We start from the raw sequence: 22604 nt of genomic DNA, 5'->3' as shown, positions 1-22604 counted from the left end.
GAGATATTTCTGCGTTGTGAGGTGTGTTTTTTTTTTTTCCTTCATTACTTTAAAGAATTACTCCGTTGTCCTCTGGATTGCAAAAAATCTGATGAGTAGTCTGGTGAATTTTTTATTTTAATTTTCTTCTTCCAAGGTAATGTCTTTTTCCTCCCTGTGGCTGCATTTAAGATTTTCTGTTTAACTTTGATTTTTAGCTGTTTAACTGTGAAGTGTCTCAATGTGTGTTCTTTATTGTATTTATTATATTTATTTGTGTGCTTGTTTATATTTATTCTGTAGGGTTCTCTGGGCTTCTTGGAGCTGTGGTTTAATGACTTTATTTTTGGAGAATTCTTAGCCTTTTTTTCCCTCCTGCCAAATACTGTTTCTGCGTCATTCCCTCTATCCCCTTCTGCCATCCGGGACTCCAGTTACATGTATATGATGCCATTGATCATATCCCACAGCTCTCCAGCCTTCTTTCTGTGTTTTCCTCCACTTCTTTTTCCCCGTTTTTGTTGCAGTTTGGGTGATTTCTAGTGACCTATCTTCAAGTTCGATTGCTTCCTTGACTGTGTAGAGTGTTCTTATGAGCCCATCAAAGGAACTTTTAAATCTCTGATGACTTAAAAAAATTATACCATTTCCATTTGATTCTTTGTCACATATTTCATCTTTCTGTTGAAGTTTGCCATCTGTTCATACATATTGTCTACTAAATTTTTTAACATATCAATTGTTGTTATTTTAAATTTCCTCTCCAATACTTACAACATCTTGGTCATCTTTCTTAGTTTGGCTCTCTTGTTTGGTTTGTCTTTTGATATGGGTTCTTCCCCGCTTTTGCTTTTTCATATGCCTTATAGTTTTTGATCGACTGGTGGACATTACTGTAGAACAATAGAGACTGAGATGGACATTAAATATTTATGTTGAGACTACCAATACATTGGTATTGGGGTTTGCAGGGAGTCATATTTGTGCATATAGAATATTCAGCACCTGTTACAGGATTTGGAGTATGACTTTACTGTTTTCAATTATTATAAAGTTTCACATTTCCATATTGTTTCCTTTTATAATACCCTAAAGATTTATGTTATCAAGAATTTCCCCTTGGAATTGCCTACTCCTTTATTTCTACTCGCCGTGTCCGAAACTCTTCCTTAGTTATATCAGCTCTTGCATCAAATGACATTTGTTAGCAGATTTGTCTTTCTCATGAGACTGATTTCTTAAAAGCAGGTAGTGTTTTGTTAGTATTTGGATATGTAGATTCTTTAACTACATTTTAGGTGTAGGTTTTTTTTTAAGTAATTGAATTGAGTTGAGATTATTTAATGATTTTTAGTCCTTAGAAACCCACACTGCCCCTCCCACCAACAGTTTTTGGGAAGATTGTCTCTGTGTTTCCACAGTCAACTGTGATGTATCTTAAAAAATGCACTGGAGTAAGAAGTGAGGGCTGGCCGTGGATGAATTTGTGAGGAAGTTGCTTTTATACAGAGAAGACATACATTTTCTCTCCTAGTTATCCATGTATGTTTTGTGTCCCTACCTTGACAATAAGGTTTTGAGGGAATAGCTGTCTTCTGCTTCTCCAGTATTCCCTTTACTACTAGCACAATGCTGGCTATACAGCAGATGTTCATTAAATATTTCTTCACAGGATTTAATGTGACTAATGGATTTTAGAAGAAGGTATTAGTAGATTTACTTTTTCAGTTTGCTCCTTAAAAACTTCAAGTGGTGATAATGGTTACTTTTTTTTTTTGAGATGGAGTCTCGCTCTATCGTCAGGCTGGAGTACAGTGGCATGATCTCGGCTCACTGCAGCCTCCGCCTTCCAGAGTTCAAGCAATTCTCCTGCCTCAGCCTCCTGAGTAGCTGGGACTACAGGCAAGCACCACCACACCCAGCTAATTTTTGTATTTTTAGTAGAGACAGGGTTTCACCATGTTGGCCAGGATGGTCTCGATCTCTTGACCTTGTGAACCGCCTACCTCGGCATCCCAGAGTACTGGGATTACAGGTGTGAGCCACCGTGGTCAGCTGATAATGGTGATATTATTTCATTATGGCAGGCCTATCATGTGCAGCTAAGAATGTGGACTCTGCAACCAGACTGCCTGGATTTGAATCCTAGCTTAGCTACTTATTAGATCTGTTATCTTTGGCAAGTTACTTGACCGTCTTGTGCTTCAATGTCCTCATCTATACAATGGGAACAATAATAGTACCGTACCTATCTCATGGGATGATTATGATGATTAAGACAAAATGCAGTAAATGTTAGCTGCTGCATTCTACCTTAATTATTAACAGTGAATATTAGACAAATCCAACTTTAAGTTCTTAGAAGATAAGTTCTTTGAGTAGAAGGACTTTAACAGTGGAAAGCCATCTATCAGTGTGGATAAATATAACTACTACTTCTGTATTAATTAAGGAAGTAACCACCTTTGCTTGGAATATTAACAGCAGAAAGGGAGCAGAGCTGATTAATTTCAATTTTGCTAGCAATAATGTTGTCTCTTTTGTCTTACCTTAGGAACAATCTGCCCTATTCCTAGGGGAATAAGATCAATAGAGAAATAAATTTCCCAGATTAGCTTTCACTACAACCAAATGTACTTCATCTTATAGCTTATTTTGAATTGTATGTTAAAACTATATTCATTCTTACCTAAAGGTAAGGCATCATTTATTGTTGTTTTTATAGTGTCTCCTTTTTACCACCATTATTGGCCAAAACATGTTCAATAGATGTATTTTTTGTTGTCTTTTCCTTTTTTTTTTTTTTTTTGAGACTGGGTTTCACTGTGTCACCCAGGCGTAATCACGTCTCATTGCAACTTTGACCTCCCAGGCTTAGGTAATCCTCCTGCCTCAGCCTTCCAAGTAGCTGGGACCACAGGCATGCACCACTACACCTGGCTAAATTTTTATGTTTTTTTTAGAGATGGGGCGTCCTTATGTTGCCCAGTGTGGTCTTGATCTTCTGGGCTCAAGCCATTCTCAGCCTCCCTAAGTGCTAGGATTACAGGGGTGAGCCAATCAAGAGATGTGTAAAGCAAAGAAGGGAGTCACAGAAAGGTGAGTTTAGCCTGGTAAGACATATTTGGCAGACAGCTGTTGGGAAAATATTGTTAAGGTACAATATTTTGGATTCACTATTTTCTTTACCCAACAAGAAAGGATACAAAGGACAGTTACAGAGCAAAACATAAACACTCTTTGCATAGCTTTGGTGCCTGTATTGCCTGCTGAACCCCTTTATCAAAATAGTAGTTTATAGCATTTGAACAGTGCCATCTTCTATACATGTAGTAGGCTGCTGTTTTCTTAAGTTTTGAAAGGAAATTGGTGATACACTTGACCTGTGAATCTGTGATATAGTCAGTTAATGTTTTAACTACACTGATACCAAGTATGAGGTGATAATAGCCTGACCTAAGTTGGGAATAGTGGAAATGGAGAAGAGATTGCTGTAAATTGCTGTAAAAAAAAGCAAAACGAAACAAAAACCCGATTTTTTTCTTTTATTGTACTAAAGATTATTTCTTTGATTATATAAAAATATATGAGTGTTGGAAAAGCTTGAAAAGTAGAAAGAGGCAAGCTGTTGAACTCTTAGAAATATATATATCATGTTTAAAAACATGTTTTAGTGGTCAGTTTCTTTGAATAATTTTCCTAAGGGTAAGGAGGTTGGAAAAGTTCAGTTTAGTATCAAGACATCTTGTTTATACTTTGGTAATAGATTTTCATTGCTTAGTGGAAAGCACACCTCCATAGGAATGTGCAGAGAATTTCTGCTGACAAGGAGGTATGCTTAAAACATCTCACGTATAGTCTTTAGAGACCACTAGTATCAGATGTTTTTGTGTTTTACAGATGTAGGCCTTCTGCAGTTTTTCATGCCTCATGGACGGTGGCCAAACTTAGGACTGGTTATGAGTTCCTGTCTCTTGTTTCTTTTAGCCTTTAAGATTTTTTTTTTTTTTTTTTTTTGAGACAGAGTCTCACTCTGTCGCCCAGGCAGGAGTACAGTGGTGTGATCTTGGCTTACTGCAACCTCCACCTCCTGGGCTCAATCAACTCTCCTGCCTCAGCCTCCTCAGTAGCTGGGATTACAGGCGTGAGCCACCACGCCCAGCTAATTTTTGTATTTTTAGTAGAGATGGGGTTTCCCGCCACTGTTGGTCGGGCTGGTCTCGAACTCCTGACCTTGTGATCCGCCCACCTCGGCCTCCCAAAGTGCTGGGATTACAGGCATGAGTCACCGCACCTGGCATTTTTTTTTTTTTTTGGGGATGGAGTCTCATTCTGTCGCCCAGGCTGGAGTGCAGTGGTACAATCTTGGCTCACTGCAACCTCTGCCACCCGGGTTCCAGCGATTCTCCTGCCTCAGCCTCCCGAGTAGCTGGGATCACAGGCACATACCACCACACCCAGCTAATTTTTATATTTTTAGTAGAGATGGGGTTTCACCATGTTAGCCAGGCTGGTCTCGAACTCCTGACCTCAGGTGATCCACCTGCCTTGGCCTCCCAAAGTAGATTTTTTTTTTTTTCTTTTTAATGGGGGCCTTGCTATGTTGTCTAGGTTGATATCCAACTCCTGGGCTCAAGTGATCCTCCCACCTCAGCCTCCAAGTAGCTGGGATTACAGGTGTGCATCTCTGCACCCAGCAAGAAATTTTTTTTTATTATAGAAAATTTCTTTCTTTCTTTCTTTTTTTTTCTTTTTGAGACGGAGTCTCACTTTGTCACTCTGTTGCCCGGGCTGGAGTGGAGTGCGGTGGTGCAATCTCGGCTCACTGCGACCTCCACCTCCTGGGTTTAAGTGATTTTCCTACCTCAGCCTCCCGAGTAGCTGGGATTACAGGCGCCTGCCCCTACGCCCAGCTTATTGGTTTGAACTTAACATTCCTTGGTGATTGTTACCTAAATAATTATTTCACTATTGCTACATTGTAAAAAGAGCAAACTTTCATCTTGTTAATAAGTAACACGGAAATTTTTTATTAAAAAACTTTTTTAAAAAACTGTGAGGAAATTCATTTATTCACTACGCACTATATCTTTTTATGTGATTATGCCTTGTAAAAGAGGTGTCATTGTGATAGATAAGAATGTTTAAAAGTTGTATTTTGCTAAATTAAGTGCTCCTCTATTTGTTTTTGAATGTGTTATTTTTAAACAGTTTTATGGTAACAGATTTTGATCTAGAATTGTGTTTCTGCATTATGCATTTGTGGTTTCTGGCTACATTGGGGGTGTGGGGGGCTTGCTCCTTCAATCAAGGAAAATAAAATTCTAAAGTTTATTTGGTTGAGGAGTATGAATCATGGTGAAGACTGAAATCCATATAGGTCATTTATTCTCACTGCTGTTATCACGTATTTTTTCTATAACCTAGGATGGCTGTTGTTTAAATATCAATATTTAACCTTATATAGTGTTTTCTATGTGCCAGACACTGTACTTTGTAATTTGCATCTACTAATTTATTTAATCCTCATATGATTGTCATGTTTTGTAGATGGGAAAACTTGAGTTAAGGAGGTTAAGTGATTTGCCCTGGCTGTGTGGCTAACAACTAGCAAGGGCTAAGATGTGAACCCAGACAGTTGATTATAGAATTTGTACTCCAAGAGAGGGAGAGAATGGATTGTCTAGTGTCTCTATTACTAGAAAAATAACTGAAGTGTACTGACCCACTAGCCTTGGAAGATAATCTGTTTATTCAACATACAATAATCTACACATATATTTGTTTTGTTTATTGTGTTTGCTACACATATATTTGTTTACACATATGTGTAGTGTGTGTAGACACACACACACTACATGTCCACGTAAAGGAGCAAATGTTTAGCACTTTCCCTTTGGAAAGTCCTTCTTAATGTATAACCTTTTTTTGAATCTTTTTACTTGATCTTAGAGCAGAAATAGCCCCCAGATTCTATAGGAGAATCTTTGAGGTCAGAGTAGATGGAAAAATCAAGAGAAACCTAGCAGACAGCTTGAGGTCACAGATTCACACAGGATACCACTCTGACCTTTGGACTCTATTTGCACTGAAGTTAAAGCTGCTTGTTACAAAGCGGCCACCCAGATAAATCTTAGCTATATATTTTCAGGCTATTTTTGGAGCAGAAAGCCAAATAGCTGGTATCCAATACCAAAGAAACAATTTTTCAAATTCTCCAAATCATGATAAATAGCGGCCACAAGTCTCTGTAGAACCAAGCCAGGAGATACTATAGAGACTCTCTCGTTCTAAGTTTATTTCTGCTGTCTCTTTGCTTAGTGATTTTTTGTTGTTGTTGAAGTAATGTATCTTATATTTTAACAAATTCTTAAATAATTCTCTTTCCTTCCTTTTCTGTCCCTCATTCTGTTTTTACTTTAGCATGTGTATTTATTCTACCAAATGTTAGTTCAGATGGGAGTTGTAGATAATTTGAGCAGGCATGTTTTTCACAAAAAAGTTAACCACCTTTCTCTTTCTCTGTTTTTATGTTTGGATGGTGCTTCTTTTGTGTTGGTCTGATAAGAGGTTAATCTGTGTGGGTAAGAACATGACAACATCCTCAAGAATCTGAACATTGTAATAACAATCTGATGGTTTGAATAGTTGGATGTTATTGATAGGGATAAAATGGAAAAAGATGAGGGAGGGTCCTCAGGTCTGGTGCTGACTGAGGTGTACTCATCTTGTGTGTTTGAGTCTGTGTTTGAAGTTTCTTTTTTTTTGCAGGGGGGAGACAGAGTCTTGCTCTGTCGCCCAGGCTGGAGTGCAGTGGTGCGATCTCAACTCACTGCAACCTCTGCCTCCTGGGTTCAAGTGATTCTTGTGCCTCAGCCTGGGACTACAGGTGTGTGCCACCACGCCCAGCTAATTTTTGTATTTTAGTAGAGACAGGGTTTCACCATGTTGGCCAGGCTGGTCTCGAACTCCTGACCTCAGGTGATCTGCCCGCCTTGGCCTCCCAAAGTACCTGGATTACACGTGTGAGCCACCACGACTGGCCTGTGTTTGAAGTTTCAGGTGGCCTGTGCCAGTGGTAAAACTTAACAGTAAAGGCCTCAAGGGATTGATTTGCTACATATATAGTGGGGATGAGCTTAAAGACAACGTATTTCTTACTTTTACTTATTCTGTTTACAAATTCAAATATTGATGCTGTATATTATTTTGGTAATGATTATTACAGGGCTAATTTTCTTCATGTACAGAGAATTTCTTCAAGTACCTAACATGTTTTGGTAAAGATGTTTGTGTCTTCCTGCAAAAACATTTCCTGAATCATTTTCCTGACTTCTGTGCAGCTTTTCCTTTGTAGTAAATTTTGCTTGAAGAAAAAAAAAGAATTATTTTTTCCTCTATATTAAAAGAAGCTTTCTTTTTCATCTAGAGAATAAATAACTCAGTAAATAGAGATGATATTACTGTTTCTTCAAAAGAATTCATTTCCCAAAGTTTTTTTTCATGGTATGTAGTTTTAGGGAATGAGTCATAGAATTATGGGATTTTATGGCATAGCATCTTTAGAAAAGGATTTTTTTTTTTTTTTGGCTTCACTTTGTAGTTGAAAAAGAGTTGATTCTTTAGTTTCATTAATGACTGTCCTGTGTATCTTCTCATGTTGGTTGTTGAGTGAGGTGACCAGCTCCTCAGAGGGACAAACCATACAATGAAAGGGAGAAATTTGAGAAATGATTGGATTTGGTGTAGTGGAAATTCAAGATGAATATTATGTTGGACATATTAGCACAATTCTGGGTGCGTTAATGGTGTTTTTTGTTTTTTGTTTTTCTGTTGGGGTCGGTTCCAGTGTGGGGCTGAACTGTCCTCTGGAAGGTTGACTTCTCATGTCTGGTCTGTGTGAGTGGATGGGCCCTCCTTTGGCACCAGTCTCTTAAGTATGCAGTTGCAGCCAGTTGGTATTCACTTGGTATTTATGACATGAACCATAGCAGGTGCATATGTGAAGAAAGCTTGAGGTTTCTTTTCACAAAGTTATTGATGTTTGTATAAATATATATTTTTACTGGCCATCTTATTGTTACCAGTAGAGGGTGTCCAGGTTCTGGGTGTTTTGAACAAAGAATTGAACAAAATGTACAAACAAAGCAAGGAAAGAATGAAACAACAAAAGCAGAGATTTATTGAAAACGAAAGTACACTCCACAGGGTGGAAGCAGGCTGAGCATAGGGGCTCAAGGGACCTGTTACAGAACTTTCTGGGGTTTAAATACCCTCCAGAGGTTTCCCATTGATTACTTGATGTACACGCTATGTAAATGAAGTAGTGGCCTGCAATCAGAGGCTGAAGTGAAGTTACGAAGGTCACATTCCTATGCAAACACCTGATTGGTTGGGGAAAGCAACCAATCAGAGGCTAAAGTGAAGTTACAAAGTGATACTCCTATTCAAATGTGTGATCGGTTTTCCCTGGGCCACACGGAAAAGGAGGGGGCTTTGCAGAGGGTGTAGCCTTCGATCCTTTTGTTTGTATGGAAAGTTGGGGTTTTCCTTTGGCTTTAGCTGTAGGCGTGAATCGGCCTTAGGTTCCCTGCCTCAGGTTCCCTGCCTCCAGACCCTATTTTCCTACCTCATTATAAACTCTTTTTCTTGGTTCTCATGGTTTTCAAGTCATTTCTGAAGGGCTTACAAGATAAAACAGCCACATCATATATAAATAAGATTTTTGTGTTTTTCTTTCCAGTTTATATTACCTCATAATCATTCCGCATATTCTTTAGACTGACTGATAGCTGGCATTTTTGTCTTGGTCCCAACTTGTTAACAGGAGTGCCTTTAGTATTTCATCATAAGGTTTGACTTGATTTTGATGAATATTTGTGAGGGTTCATACTACTTTAACCTGATAAAGTACCTTAGTTCAGCTTTGACTTTGTAAATTAAGGAGTATACAGAACATGGAAGGTTCAGGAGAGAGCAGAAAATGTATGAATGACTAAATAATACCCAAGTAGAGAAGCTAGGAACCTGGTATATTTATCCTAGAGAAGAAAAAACTAGGGGATGATTTCATTATCTCCAAGTACAGGTAGGACCCACGCTGGCATTTTGGAGCTCCCACGTCATCTTTGAGAATGAAAAAACAGTTCACTTTTTTCCGTTGGTAAACTTTTTATTGAACAATAACATACAAAGAAGTACATAAAATTTAAATTTTAGATGATTTGCCTCTCCCTCTCTCCACCCCCTGTCCCTCTCTTCCTTCCTCCCCCACCCCCACTTCCCTTCCCTCTTCCTCTTTCCCTTTTCAGTGTAGTGATAGCTAAAAATAACATTTGCTTGCCTGAGGGCATTGCCGACCTGCATTTAGGAGAAAGTTAGATCCACTATTTGTCTGAACATTGAGTGATGGGTCCTTGCTTTTACCCCTGTGCTTATAAGGATCAGGAATCCACTCTTGCCCTTTTCCCTGTGGTCTCTAAAGGCCCAGAGCTGGGAGTTTGTTTGTTGGATCTGGGGGCTGCGTAGCCCTTACGTGAATTGATTTCTCTAGAGCTGCCTTATGGTCAAGAGACCCCTCCTGTGGTGAAATGTAGAGTGAACTACCCATGTTTTCTCTGTCTTCACTTCCAGTCCTTGCTTACTTTATGAAATAGATTGTCAAACTTTCATTGATATTATACAGTCTCTTAACTCGCATGGGTTTTTAAAGCTTAGGTCTTGATGTTTGTTTTTGTTTTTTTCTTTTTGCATTGTTCTCCAGTTACTTGTGTGCTAGTGTTACCTTCCTTACTAGATCATAGGTCTTAACCCTCTTTCTTGGGTCATAGATATTTGTATCACTTACTCCTAATTTGGAACTTTCAGAATTTAGCCCGTCTTTGTCACTTGGTCTGGATGTTTACATGGTTTAATCACAATAATCTGCAATATTGTTTTCCCAGTTAGGACTGTTGTGTAACATAATACATGGAGGCTAAAAATCATGGAATTTGAGAATTTAGGTTGCATAAAATGGGTAGTTCCAATGTCAAGATCTTCATTCATTCATCAGATAGTTATAGAGCACCTTCTGTGTGCCAGGCACTATACTAGGTGATGAAAGGTAGTGGCGAGTATGACACTGCCTCAAACTTCATAGAATTTAGAAGAGTTTAGTGAAATGTCCTTAATCTGTTCTAGATTGGTGGTAGTAGAATGGTCTTGGCCTGGTGCAGTGGCTCATGTCTGTAATCCCAGCACTTTGGGAGGCTGAGGCGGGTAGATCACGAGGTCAGGAAATCGAGACCATCCTGGCTAACATGGTGAAACCCCGTCTCTACTAAAAATACAAAAAATTAGCTGGGCGTGGTGGCGGGCGCCTGTAGTCCCAGCTACTCGGAAGGCTGAGGCAGGAGAATGACGTGAACCCGTGAGGCAGAGCTTGCAGTGAGCCGAGATCGTGCCACTGCACTCCAGCCTGGGCGACAGAGCAAGACTCAGTCTCAAAAAAAAAAAAAAAGGGTCTTGAGCTTTAGAATTATACTGTCCCAAGTACAGATCTAAGCTCTCCTAGTTATTAAAGTTGAATAACTTCAGATAATTATTTATACTCTGAATGGGATAAGAGGACCTTTTTCCCAGGGTTAGGGTTCAGATTTAATTGGTAAAGGTGTGGTTGTAGCCCATTGGGTGGCAGAGGAGTTCCCTGGTTGCCTGGGCCAGAGTTAATACACAGTTGCTGGGCAAGCAAGAAACCAAACCTGATGGGTAGGCATGCAGAAGGGCGTTGGGTGCCGCTGTGGCTACAAGGTGCAGAGGCATGCAGAGTCCGCATTGGGAAGGCCGTGTTAAACAACGCTTTGGGGTCCAGATGAGCCAGACCTGGTAGGTGGGCATGCAGAGGGAAGTGGTACATGGCATCCTTTTTAGGAGGGCTGCAGGAAACAACTCTCTGGGATACAAGCCAGCAGAGGCCATCAGGAGGCTATTGTGTGTGTGAGGCCTGGAGTCCCTGCTGTCCGTGTCTACAGGAGCACAGGAAGGTGGTCACCAGGCCTGGTGTCGCTGAGGGACCATGTGCTTTGTGCTTTGTGCATGTGGTAGGCAGAACACTACCATATGTCCTCACATACTTACACTAGACCTTGGAGCAAGAGCAAGAACAGCAAAAGCACAGCGCTTTTGAACCCAAAAGACAAGCTCCCTTCTTCCTGCGTTGTCCCTCCAGCTCCCTCTGCTGACCAGGTTTAGCATCATGTGCTCTATAAAGGAGGAATTCTGGAGAGTCCAGTCCATTATTACAGAGCTAGTACTGAAGGGTGAGTTCGGAGTTAAGAGGCAATAAATTGATAACTGGCACAGAAGCCAAATATAAGAGTATTGACTAAATAATAGCTAAATACAAGAACACAGATTACATAATTCCACTTTTATAAGGCACAGGACAGGTAAAACTAATCTACATTGTTAGAAGTCAGGCTAGTGGTTACTTTTGGGGAAAAGCAGTATTGAAAGGAGTATGGATTTGTAGTGCTAATATTCTGTTTCTGGTTGGGGATGCTGGTTACATAGCTGTGTGCAGTTTGTGAAGAGCTGTGCTTTCTATTATAATGTCTATTATATTTCATTAAAATTTAAAATATGGTGTAACCTGATTCAAAAAGTAAAAGCTTTAAAACAAGATCCAGTCTAGAATAGAGGAAATACAATCCAGGGTATCTCATCCTTTTTTTTTTTAATGTTTAAAAACCATATGAAGGTTGTCTAACTTAATGTCTAAAAATAGATATGTAATTCATTCAACAAAAATACTAATGGCCAAGGAGTTTGAGACCAGCCTGGCCAACATGATGAAACCTGTTTCTACTAAAAATATAAAAATTGGCCAGGCGTATTGGCGGCACCTGTAGTCCCAGCTACTCGGAAGGCTGAGGCAGGAGAATCACTTGAACCGGGAGGTGGAGGGTGCAGTGAGCTGAGATCGTGCCATTGCAGTCCAGCATGGGCGACAGAGCAAGACTCTGTCTAAAAAAAAAAAAAAAATTAATGGCCAGACTTCCTTTCTTTTGGTATCAAATTGGTAACTCTGAAGCCGTCAGTAGAGCAACTTACACTTCTTCATTTTGCTGTCATTCTTCTTACCAAGTCTTTAAGCAGCAACTTCTAAGCTTTTTTATGGCCTCACAGATACCTCTTTGTTCTTGGTCTAAATAAAATATCACCGCTGTCTTCTGTAAGCGTTGTCTTTGCTTTTATCTTTGTCATGATATATCCTTCTCACAGCTGACAAATCACCAGACCTTCTTTTTCTTCACTAAGAGATTTGGAATCCCACTGTAACTCCCATATAGGAGTTAATGATAACGACAACTGTAGACTTGTTTGGGAACTGGTGATGATAGGAGAGACTCAGTGTGTAGCTTTTAAAAGCTTCAAGCAGAAGCAGCTCAGTACTGTTATTTGTTCAGGAGTAGGTAACTCTGAGAGCAGAAGCTAAGGAATCTACCAAGTTAGCAGTTGAATCTGGATCCAAGGGATGGATATGGAATCTAGAAAGAGTTCATGTTCAGAGAAAACAGAGGTTGTTAAGAAACTCTGGCATTACACTGTGAACAGAATTTAGGGTGAATTTCAAAGTGAAGCCAGCTGCTTAAGGCTCAGTTGTTAAAGTGAGTCACATTAGTCTAATTCCACTTTTGTGGACAGAGCTTGATATCTCCCAGTATACAGCATATGAGGTGGTTTTGTGCTTTCAATAGCTGGTGGTATTCTTGTACATAGAGAGGATTTGGCCAGGGCAAGAGTTACTGCAAACATATTACAGAAGGCTGAGAATCTAGAATGACTGCCTTGTAAAAATTGTTTCCTTATAATCTTTAACCCTTAAGTCATTTGGGGGTGAAGGAAGAAAACAGCATAAGTGGGCCTGACTTATGAAGGGCCCACTGGCTAATTTCCTGACTTTTAATTTATTTCATTTTATTATTAGTCTGGGCTTGTACTGCCACCAGTAAAGACTGTCATTTTCAAATTTAACATCTTGAGGAAAGGTGCGTATGATGGAAGATATGAGTCTCATTCTGCACATGTATTCTAGAGTGGCAGTTTGGAAATTTGTTGTACTCCAAACTGGTCATCTGTATCTAGAAAAACCTTAAATCATGCCATTGGAGCTGGTTCTCAGTGCTTGGACTGATGATGGAAGGGAACATTGGAACAGGTAACATAAATACAGTAGTCCCTCAGTGTCCATGGGGGATTGGTTCCAGGACACCCATCCCATGCCAAAATTTGAGGATGCTCCAGTTCCTTATTTAAAATGGCATAGTAATTGCCTATAACCTACTCACATCCTCCCATATACTTTAAATCATCTCTGATACAGTATAAATGTTATATGTAAATAGTTGTTGTACTGTATTTTAAAAAGTTGTATTTTTATATTTTTAAAAATTTTATATTTTAATTGCCTTATTGTTATTAAATATTTTTGATCTTTAATTCTGAGGATGTGGAGGGCTGACTGTATATGCGGGAGGTGATACATGGTAAGAAGTTAAGTTTATGTTATAAAATGGTTACTTTTTGATCTGGATATTGGTACTGTTTACCAAGAAACAAACAGGCTTTACTCTGTGATTCTTGTGCTCATTCTGGGCATGAATTCTGTCATCTCTCAGACCAGTCCCCCTAAAATAGTGCCCCATGCCAATCTGAAAACTTCACTTTTAGGCAAACAACTAGTTTTATTTAGGTATTAGAAGTTAGTAGTGGTTTGCTAATATAGTATGAATTTAAAGTAGGTGACCAAGTCTGTACCAATTTGTAGGCAAATTAAATGAATCACATATGGTGTAAACAGATTTTTGTCTATGGGCTTAAGTTGGCCTAAAGTGGCCTCCTAAATATTCTGCTTATTGCCTGCAGTTTCTGCTTTTAGTGTACTACAACCAGATTGGGAGAACCAGGACATTTTTTGTTTGGCAGGAGGATCCTATTGCTAGCCACCTGCCTCATCATTCACCCAGAGCTTTCTGTTTGCTTTTGCAAGGAGAACTTTTTCCATACCTCTTGGTCACCTCATGCCATGTCCTGCTGTATGTATTTTCCCCAACAGACTAGTTTTGTGTTTACCTCAGTACTCCCTCCCTCTTAGCCTTCTAGGAAGGAGGAATTGGAAGTGGGAGAGGATTAAGAACTGATTCTCATCTTTGAAAAATCCAGAGTTTAAAAAACATTCTCAATTTATATTAAACAAAAATTCTCAGACCCTAAGGAAAGTGCAGGAGGTGCCAGAGTTGAACAGCTCTTAGGAGGCAGAAATGACTGTGGAAGCCATCAGGGTGCAGCATCCTTCTTGGTTTGCAAAGGCAATTTGATGTAGGATGTGGAAGTAGGTTTTAGCATTTCATCCGTAAAACCTGAATGGAAGGAATTTGTGTCAGATTCAGAATCCATTATGTGTCTTCTCTTTAAACAAAGGGAAAAAAACACTTTGGAAAAATATTGGGTTTTTAAAAATTTAATACAGCAGAGTTATAGGAGGAAGCCCATCTTTTTATTGCTAGGAATTCCACAGATTTGGTTGAGGAGCTGTTTTCCAGTTATAGATTGACTTGCCACTTGGGCCGACTCTTCTGTTTTCTGTAGATTGAAGAGTGCTGAGCCTGGGCAACCATAAATATGTGGTTTTTCTTTTATTAATTATCTCAAAGTACAAACTTTTCTCTGCTAAGTATTGTCTGTTATAATTTTGTTAATGTGTTTACTTTGTTTCCCTGCCATCTTGGATAGCTATCAGATAAACTTTGTTCCTTACCATAAATTGATCCAAAACAATTTTGTTTAACAATTCAGAATTCAAATGGAGGGCTATATGAATGTAGATAAAGAATTTAAACAGAATTATGTACAGTTATATCCCTCAAGATTTTATCTGTGTTTAATTATATGAGTTATTTGTTTGAAATATTTTGTTTCCTTGTATCAAGTAATATTATCTGAAGTATCCATCTATCTTGTCTAAAATGTGCTTATATGGTCCTTTTAAATGATAGTTTTATCAAGCTATTTTAATTGCTTTCTGTGTACTTCACCCACGGATTGAAACCATCCTCTGCTACAGCCTTGCTTTTTTACTTTTATTCTTTTTTCTCTTTACATATTTTCTCAGAATATTTTGGATTTTTAGCCATGTAGAGTATGATTTTCAGTGTTTGTCTCCATCCAGTCACTCATGCTGTAGACATCTGTGTAGTTACAGGGAGAGGTTTAGGAGCCTGCAAGCCCGCCTCATAGCAGCCTTGTGTTCCTTCAGGGAGTGCCAGTCAATCTTCCTGGGTTGGAGTCCACATCCAGCAAGGTCATTTTGTCTGTGGCCTGGATGGGGCTTATTGAGCCCTGTGAACATAAAATTAGCTTCTTGGCATGCTGGTAAGCAGCAGAACTGAGCAGAGCCCAGGCACGTTAAGAGTTTCACATGGGAAGAGCATTTGACTTCTCTCTTCCTGTGTTTTGGGAGGGCCTGGTACCAAATGCTCACCCCCTTTTTTTTTTCATCAGTACCTGAACCACAAGCCACCATGGACGTGCACACTGATACCTACTTGGGGATCAGGAGAGTATACATGACAACAGCAAGGGAAGCAGCAGCACAGGAGACAGGCAAGACCACCACTACCTTTGCTGGAACTACACAACCAAGGAGCCATGCTTAAGTCTCCCCCAGGGTGGTGGTCTCCTCCCTTTCCAAAAACTTAACAGCTGTCCCTGAGCCTGTTCCTGGGGTACACAATCATAAACAGTGTGTGTATGCCTGCCCCAAGTGGCCAGTGATGGTCATCAGGCTAGACACAGTGACCGAAGAGCTGTAGCTTGACCGTTGATAAGGGGGACTCAAGTGCTTACTGGTTAAGACACTGTGTTGTTACCACTTTACAGGCAGGAGCCTCAGAGAACACCTGCCACACATAGGCCAAACCTGATGGCGCATCACACCAGGGTACAGTCAATTAACAACAGAGTCTTATCTTGGGGACAAGTGCCTTTTAGGGTGGGAAGAGATGACAACATCCAACAAAGACAGTTAAGAGCTGTGTAGGCCATAGTGCAAGCCCAGCAGCAACTGGTGATTCTGTCCCATGTGGCCTTCACCATATAATGGAACTAGTTAGTTAGCTAAGAGAAATAAGTTGAAACTAACCAGGTGTCCTTGGTCACGGTTGGGCCCTCTTGTTCATGATGCTATTTGCTTTAGTTACCTCCTGTTCACCCCATTTGTGTGAGATTCCTGACACAGGATTATAGGGATGACCAAGCACAGTACCCCTAACACTGGGCAGATGAGATCAGCAGCAGTTTATTGTTCACGTACACTCATAGCCTGCGGGAGGAGACACCACACACCACCCAGGGCCACACAGGGATTGTACTTGGGAAAAGGGTGAACATCCAGGGTCTATGGGAGGCAGGCTTTGTAGTACCAAGAGGACGGGATGACCCCTGGTTCCCATGGGAGGATGTGATTGACTTGCATGAGTAATTCTACAGGCTGGCAAGAAATGGAAATCCTCTACTTGGGCATAAAAAGGAACTGCACATGGTCCCCTCAGTAAGGATGGAGGTTTGGTTAGGGGACCTTATCCACAGGAGCAGAGTGGGGAAGGGAACTTGTGGATAGACCATTGGAGGTCTTTCCAGTTTCAGATACCAAGGCAGCACATAATATTGGGCCTGAATTTTAGGCTTTACACCACACAAACCATTGTGTGGGACTTTGGAGACTTTTTTCCATTCCCCCCAAAGCTAGTAGTTATCCCTTCCCTCACTATCTCACTGTCCCTTCATTTTTCCCCCTACCTACTCTCTAATAAGTACTAGAAAATGCAATCTGTCAGGGAGAGTACATGGCATAGTGATTTCATGGTTGAGTTTCTGCTCAGATGTTTTTCCAGAGTAGAGGTCCTCCAACCTGGCTGCCCATTAGAGTCATCTGAGAGAGTTTAGAAAATTATGTGGGGTGTCACCTCAGACCAGTTAAATTGGAATCTTTTGGAGATGGGAGTGAATTTTTTTTTAATGTGCTTCAGCCATTATTGAGAACTGCTTCTCATGGATGTCAGCAGAGTCACCATGTCTAAAACCAAAAGTGTTGTCTTACTCCATGGAGCCAGCTCTTCCTATTGACTGTTTTTCCCTCTTAATGGTACTAATATCATCTTCCCAATCTCCCAGGCTAGAAAAGTTAGAATTCTCTTTGTACTTGTTCTCCCACTTTCCATAGAATGATATTTATCATTGGTCAGCCTTTGTTAATTTCATTTCATCTTTACTGCTGCACTTCTAGACTGTTGTAATTTATTTGTAGAATACCTTTCCAACCTCTGTCCACTCTCTGAGCGCCCCAAATAAAACATTTCCAGTCCTGATCTCTCACTTTATTATTTTCATTTGTCTGCAAGGCAGCTTGATGTAGTACTAAGAGAGCCAAATTGGAATCCAGGAAATCTAATTATTGTACTTCGGAGTCAATGTGAAGCTTTGGGCAGATCATTTGACAGCTCTAACCCTAAGTTTCATTATCTTAAGATAAAAGGATTACATTGCCTGAGCCTTGGATTCTTTCTCACTGTGACTCAGTCTTCACTTTTCCTTCAAACTTAGCCTGTCTGTAATAGAACTTATCCATCTACTCTCCCAAAAGTTACCTCTTTCTCGTGCCGTGATGCCTCTTGCCAATACCAGCATTCTAGCATCTTAGGCCACTTAAAAAGAATCCAGCTGGGCGCGGTGGCTCACGCCTGTAATCCCAGCACTTTGGGAGGCCGAGGCGGGTGGATCATGAGGTCAGGAGTTCAAGAGCAGCCTAGCCAACATGATGAAAACCCGTCTCTATTAAAAATACAAAAATTAGCCGGGTGTGGTGGCAGGCACCTGTAATCCCAGCTACTCGGGAGGCTGAGGCAGAGAATTGCTTGAATCTAGGAGGCAGAGGTTGCAGTGAGCTGAGATCGCGCCACTGCACTCCAGCCTGGGTGACAATAGTGAATCTCTATCTCAAAGAAAAAAAAAATCCATTATCTTCATTTTCTTGGACTCCATGACTTCTCTTCTGTATTATTTGCTAGCCTGCTGTTTACTGTTACTTCTACCTGGGTATGACTCGCTGGTCTTCTTGGACCCCAAGCCTGCCCTACCTATTCCTACCTGATGAATCTTTACATCAAACAAACTTTGATAATTTTTGTCCTTTTCTCAGAAATCTTCAATTAATGGCTCCCCATTACATAGAAGATTCAATTCAAACTGCCTAGCCAGGCATTTTGAGAGCCTCTCTCCATCACTTATCTCCAGCCCCAAACTTCACCTGCCTTTGCTGATTCCTCTTCACCTATTGGTCACCCATTATACATGTTAGGTGTTTAGAAAACAATTTTTTAATTGAATTACTCATTAACTTTGGATTAACATATCCTTTAAATGAGATTTTTAAAAATTTTATTAATTTTTTTCACACGGAAAAATGTCTGCTTTCTGGTGAGGAATTCTTTGAGTTTCAGCAAATGCATACCATTGTTGTGTAATGAACATCACAATCAAGATATAGAACAGTTTCATTATCCCCTAAAATTCTCTTTATAGTTGACCCTCTCCTGTCCCCAACCCCAACCACTGGTATGTTTTTTGTTCCTACAATTTTACCTTTTCTTGAATGTCCTATAGATGAAATCATACAGTATATAGACTTTTCAATTTGTCCTCTTTCACTCAGCATAATGCATTTGAGATTCATCCATGTTGTGTGTATAAGTAGTTTGTTGTTTTTTATAACTCTGTTTTTAAAATACCCCCAAGAGGGCGTTTACATTGGGAGTTGTGAGTTTTTTGTGTCTTATATGCTGTTTTGGAAAACGGGAAGAGAAAATGTCATCTAGATCATTTTTAGTGCCCCAAAACATGTTTAAGCTATTTTGTAGATGGCTTCTCATTTCAATGTTAACAGAATAACTTTTTGTTTTTAGCCCATGTGTCAGTCTCATATGATTGGCTTTTGTACCAGTTCTGTAAATGAAGAAACTGAGACCCAGGGAGATCAAATAAGTTGCCCAAATCACACAACCCTTGTGTTCAGAACCCAGATATCTTCACTCCTAAGTCTACAGGTACTGCTGTTCTACCACAAAAGACATTAAAATGTAATGAGTGAAAAGTTCTTGTGTTAGTGGTGAGGCCTCTTGAAACTGAATATATAGAGTGTTGTTTGTACAACCCTTTGTCTTCTCCCATAAGATTATGACTTGAATTTTCAGGGCTCTGAAGCTTGAATGGTCTTGGCTGTCAAGAAATTGGTTTATTCAGTCCTGTGTTCACAGCTGTGTTCATTCCTGATCTGGGTCAATTGACATTATGACATAGGGTCCAACAACAACAAAAAAGTACAGTCAGATTTTACCTTACAATGTGATATATGATAGCTCTAGAAGGGTCTGGCCACTTGCTTCTACTGTTCTTCTTAATAGTAATTATTATCAAGCTAATTGCTTTTTATGAGCAGATTAAGATTTAGAAATGATTTTTTTCTGACCAAGGAAGATGAACTGGAGTTGGTATTTCTCCTCTTGAATTGTGCGAATGTGCCTCACTCATCATTGAAATCAAAGAGTTTGGCCATGTGACCTCAGAGATCCCATTCAGTTCTGATTGTGCGAATGTGGCATTGTTTGAGGTATTTCTGGACTATAGAAAGCTTCCTTAGTTTATAACTTTATATCATCTCAGGTAAAACAGGTTATAGGAATTATAGCAACATAGGATACTGCTTCGAGTTAATAGTAATTACTTTGAATAGCCAGAGGAGAGTCATTCAGTGAGTAAAAGCCTTGTCTATTCAGCAGTTGGCCCACAGGAAGGTTCTCAGAATGGGCTTTCTAATACTCTTGGTTCAGTAGTGAGAGTTTCTTAGGAGGTTGTTGTCACTTCTACTACTGGCTTTTGCCATCTCCTCACAGACAAGGATTAAAATCACTACTGTTGATTTGCCTTTTGGCTTATATTACCCACATGCAGGGTAACAGAGCTTTTACTCTAAAATTAATTCGTTGAATGTTTAAAACACTTCTTTTGAGGAGTAGAGTCTTAATGTTAATGATGGTAATGCATCCTTTCAGACCAGCCAAGCACAGAGCTTCTTCAGTTTGGAAGTGATGACAGTACTAGTGCCTTCTCACAAGTAATATTTGGCAGATATTTTAAGTTAGGTGTTCACATTTTTGGAGAGATGGATTTTTAGTCCAAGCTTTACAGCTGTGTGTAAGATCTTTCTCTTTTGACCCACTATTGATAAGTCCGTATATGCTATTAGTATATTTACTAATTTATCAAATACTATGCTAATATTAGTTAGACAATAGTCAAAATAGATACGGTACCTGTCCTCATGGCCCTCTTTTAATCTTACAGATAAGGATATTTTTTGACATGTAGTCTTGAGTTTAAGGTGATAGGTTTTCTCTAGCCTGTAGTAGAGAACATCAGAAATTTACCTATACAGACTTTCTTTGGCCTGACTTATACACAAAAGATAATTTTTCACCGAAGTTGATCTAATTTACAAATTGCGGTATGTTTCAAAGAAAACTTTTGGGCATCTAAAAGAATTCATAATACAAAAAAAAAAAAAAATCAAACCCTCAGTATATTTTGGTGCTCTGGCACCTTTAAGGCAAAAATATTCTCAGCCAGAGCTTGAATATATGAGAAATCCTTAAAACTGTTACAGAAGCCTTTCCTCATGCTAGTTTGAGTATTCTGGTTGTGCAGAAATGTTTCCACTAGACCACAGGGTCATCTTTGAAAGAAAAGAGTAACCATTTGTCATTTGAATGCCCTTCCATTATTAGTTAGTTGACATGAGTTTAGGAGACTATAAAAATAAAATATCAGAGCACACTCAAAAAAGAATTATTGAATGTTAAAAACATATTAGCTATAAAGAAAAAAGAAGGCTTGAAAGAGAAAGTTGAGGAGACTTCTCGGAAAGTAGAACATGAAGAGTTTTTTTTTGTTTTGTTGTAAATGAGACAGAAAATTAGAGGTACAGCCAAGAAGGTCCATCATTGAAATAGTAACATGAGTTCCATTAAAAGAAAACAATAGGGAGGGAATTATGAAGAAATAATACCAGAGGAATTCTCAAAACTGAAAAATCTGACAGTTTCCAGATTGAGAAAGAATCCACCAGGTACCTAACCTCATGGGTGAAAATAGCCCCAAGGCACATCATTTTGAAAAGATGATTCTAAAAGCTTTCCAAAAAGGAAGAGATGTCACATACAAATGGGCAGAAATCAGAATTGTTCAGATTCTTCAAAATAAGTGGTGGAAGGAATAGAACAATGGAGTAGTGCTCTCAAAATTCCAAGGAGAAATTGACCTCCAGCCTGTGATTTGCAACCCACCAGTCCATCCAGGTAGAATAGAAACATTTTCAGACATGAAGGTCTCAAAAACTTACATCTCATATTTAGGATTTTCTAGAGCATTACTAGATGTTGTGCTTCACTAAAATGAGAGTGTAAACCTAGAGAGGAGAAACCTAGGAGTCCACCATGGAGAGAGACTGAGGGAGTGAGTCTCTGGGAGGATGGTGATGAGAAGTCCCAGGAGGCAGATTAGAGACAATGATGAAGGACTCGTGATGGAGGACTCTACCTATAATGACCCAAGAGAAGAACATTGAGCTTAGATTGAAAGGAGTTTCAAGGTTTTAGAGGAGCATTTTAGGAGAAGTTAGTGATTCATAGAAAACCATGCAAATTTTTAAATGAGGTAGTTATTATCTTCAGGGAAAAAAATGACACAGAGTTTTAGCAAAGTATAATTCATGGCTTAGCTGTGAATTAAATGTTGATTTAATAAATAAGGGTGATAATAACTATATTGGGAAGATAACACTTCATCTTCTATAGTAGGAGGACTTCCTGTTTTTGAAAAAAAGTTTTATTGGAACACAGCCGTACCCATTTGTTTGCATATTTGTCTATGGCTGTTTTCACATCACAGCAGAATTGAGTAGTTGCAACTGAGACCGTATGGCCTACAAAGCCTAAAATATTTATTATCTGGCCTTTTTATAAAAATACTTGCTGACTCCTGTTCCATAGGAAGAAGCCAATAAAATAATGCCTAAAATCGAAAAGAAAATCTAATAGCAGTAATAACCATGTTATTTAAAATAGAATGGAAAGGAGCAGAAGGAACAGCTGAAGTTTAAATGACTGCCTCTGGGAATAGTGAATCAGGAGTGGGGAGTAGAATCGGGGACTGTTTTTTTTTATTTGTTTTAGGCTTTATATTTCTATTGAATTCTTAAGCTAAGTACATGTATTTGAAAAGGTGTGAAGGAAGAATACTGAGAAATTTGATTGGATTAGGAGGAAAAAAAAAAGAGGTCACTAGTTACATTGAAAGTAGTTCAAAGCCTTTTCAGTAAACACAGCTTTCCCATTAATTCACTTACTCATTCCACAGGTAATCACTGAAGAGTCCAAATGTCAGGCACTGAGTGCTACACTGCAGGACAGGGTCCCTCCCTGGAGGGTGCTTGGGCCCTCCACAGCTGATGGCCTGCACAGACAGGTAAAAGA

General features: G+C 39.4%; 1 protein-coding gene across 6 annotated transcripts in view; it reads left to right on the top strand.

Annotated features, from left to right (window-relative positions):
• Nucleotides 1-22604, top strand: part of CHD6 (chromodomain helicase DNA binding protein 6) — a 216602-nt gene that overhangs the window by 35174 nt on the left and 158824 nt on the right. The window contains exon 1 of one of the 6 annotated variants that reach the window (XM_004062159.5): nucleotides 20651-22596. The exons of the other annotated variants lie outside the window; for them this stretch is intronic. The gene's annotated coding sequence lies outside the window, so the exon portion shown is untranslated. Of the gene's footprint in view, nucleotides 1-20650; nucleotides 22597-22604 lie in introns of those variants that run through there. 6 annotated transcript variants of the gene reach the window in all.

This window comes from Gorilla gorilla, chromosome 21, assembly GCF_029281585.2.
Source record: "Gorilla gorilla gorilla isolate KB3781 chromosome 21, NHGRI_mGorGor1-v2.1_pri, whole genome shotgun sequence".
NCBI lineage: Eukaryota > Metazoa > Chordata > Mammalia > Primates > Hominidae > Gorilla > Gorilla gorilla.
The sequence above is the reverse complement of the archived record's forward strand: the minus strand, read 5'-3'. Positions and strand labels throughout refer to the sequence as shown.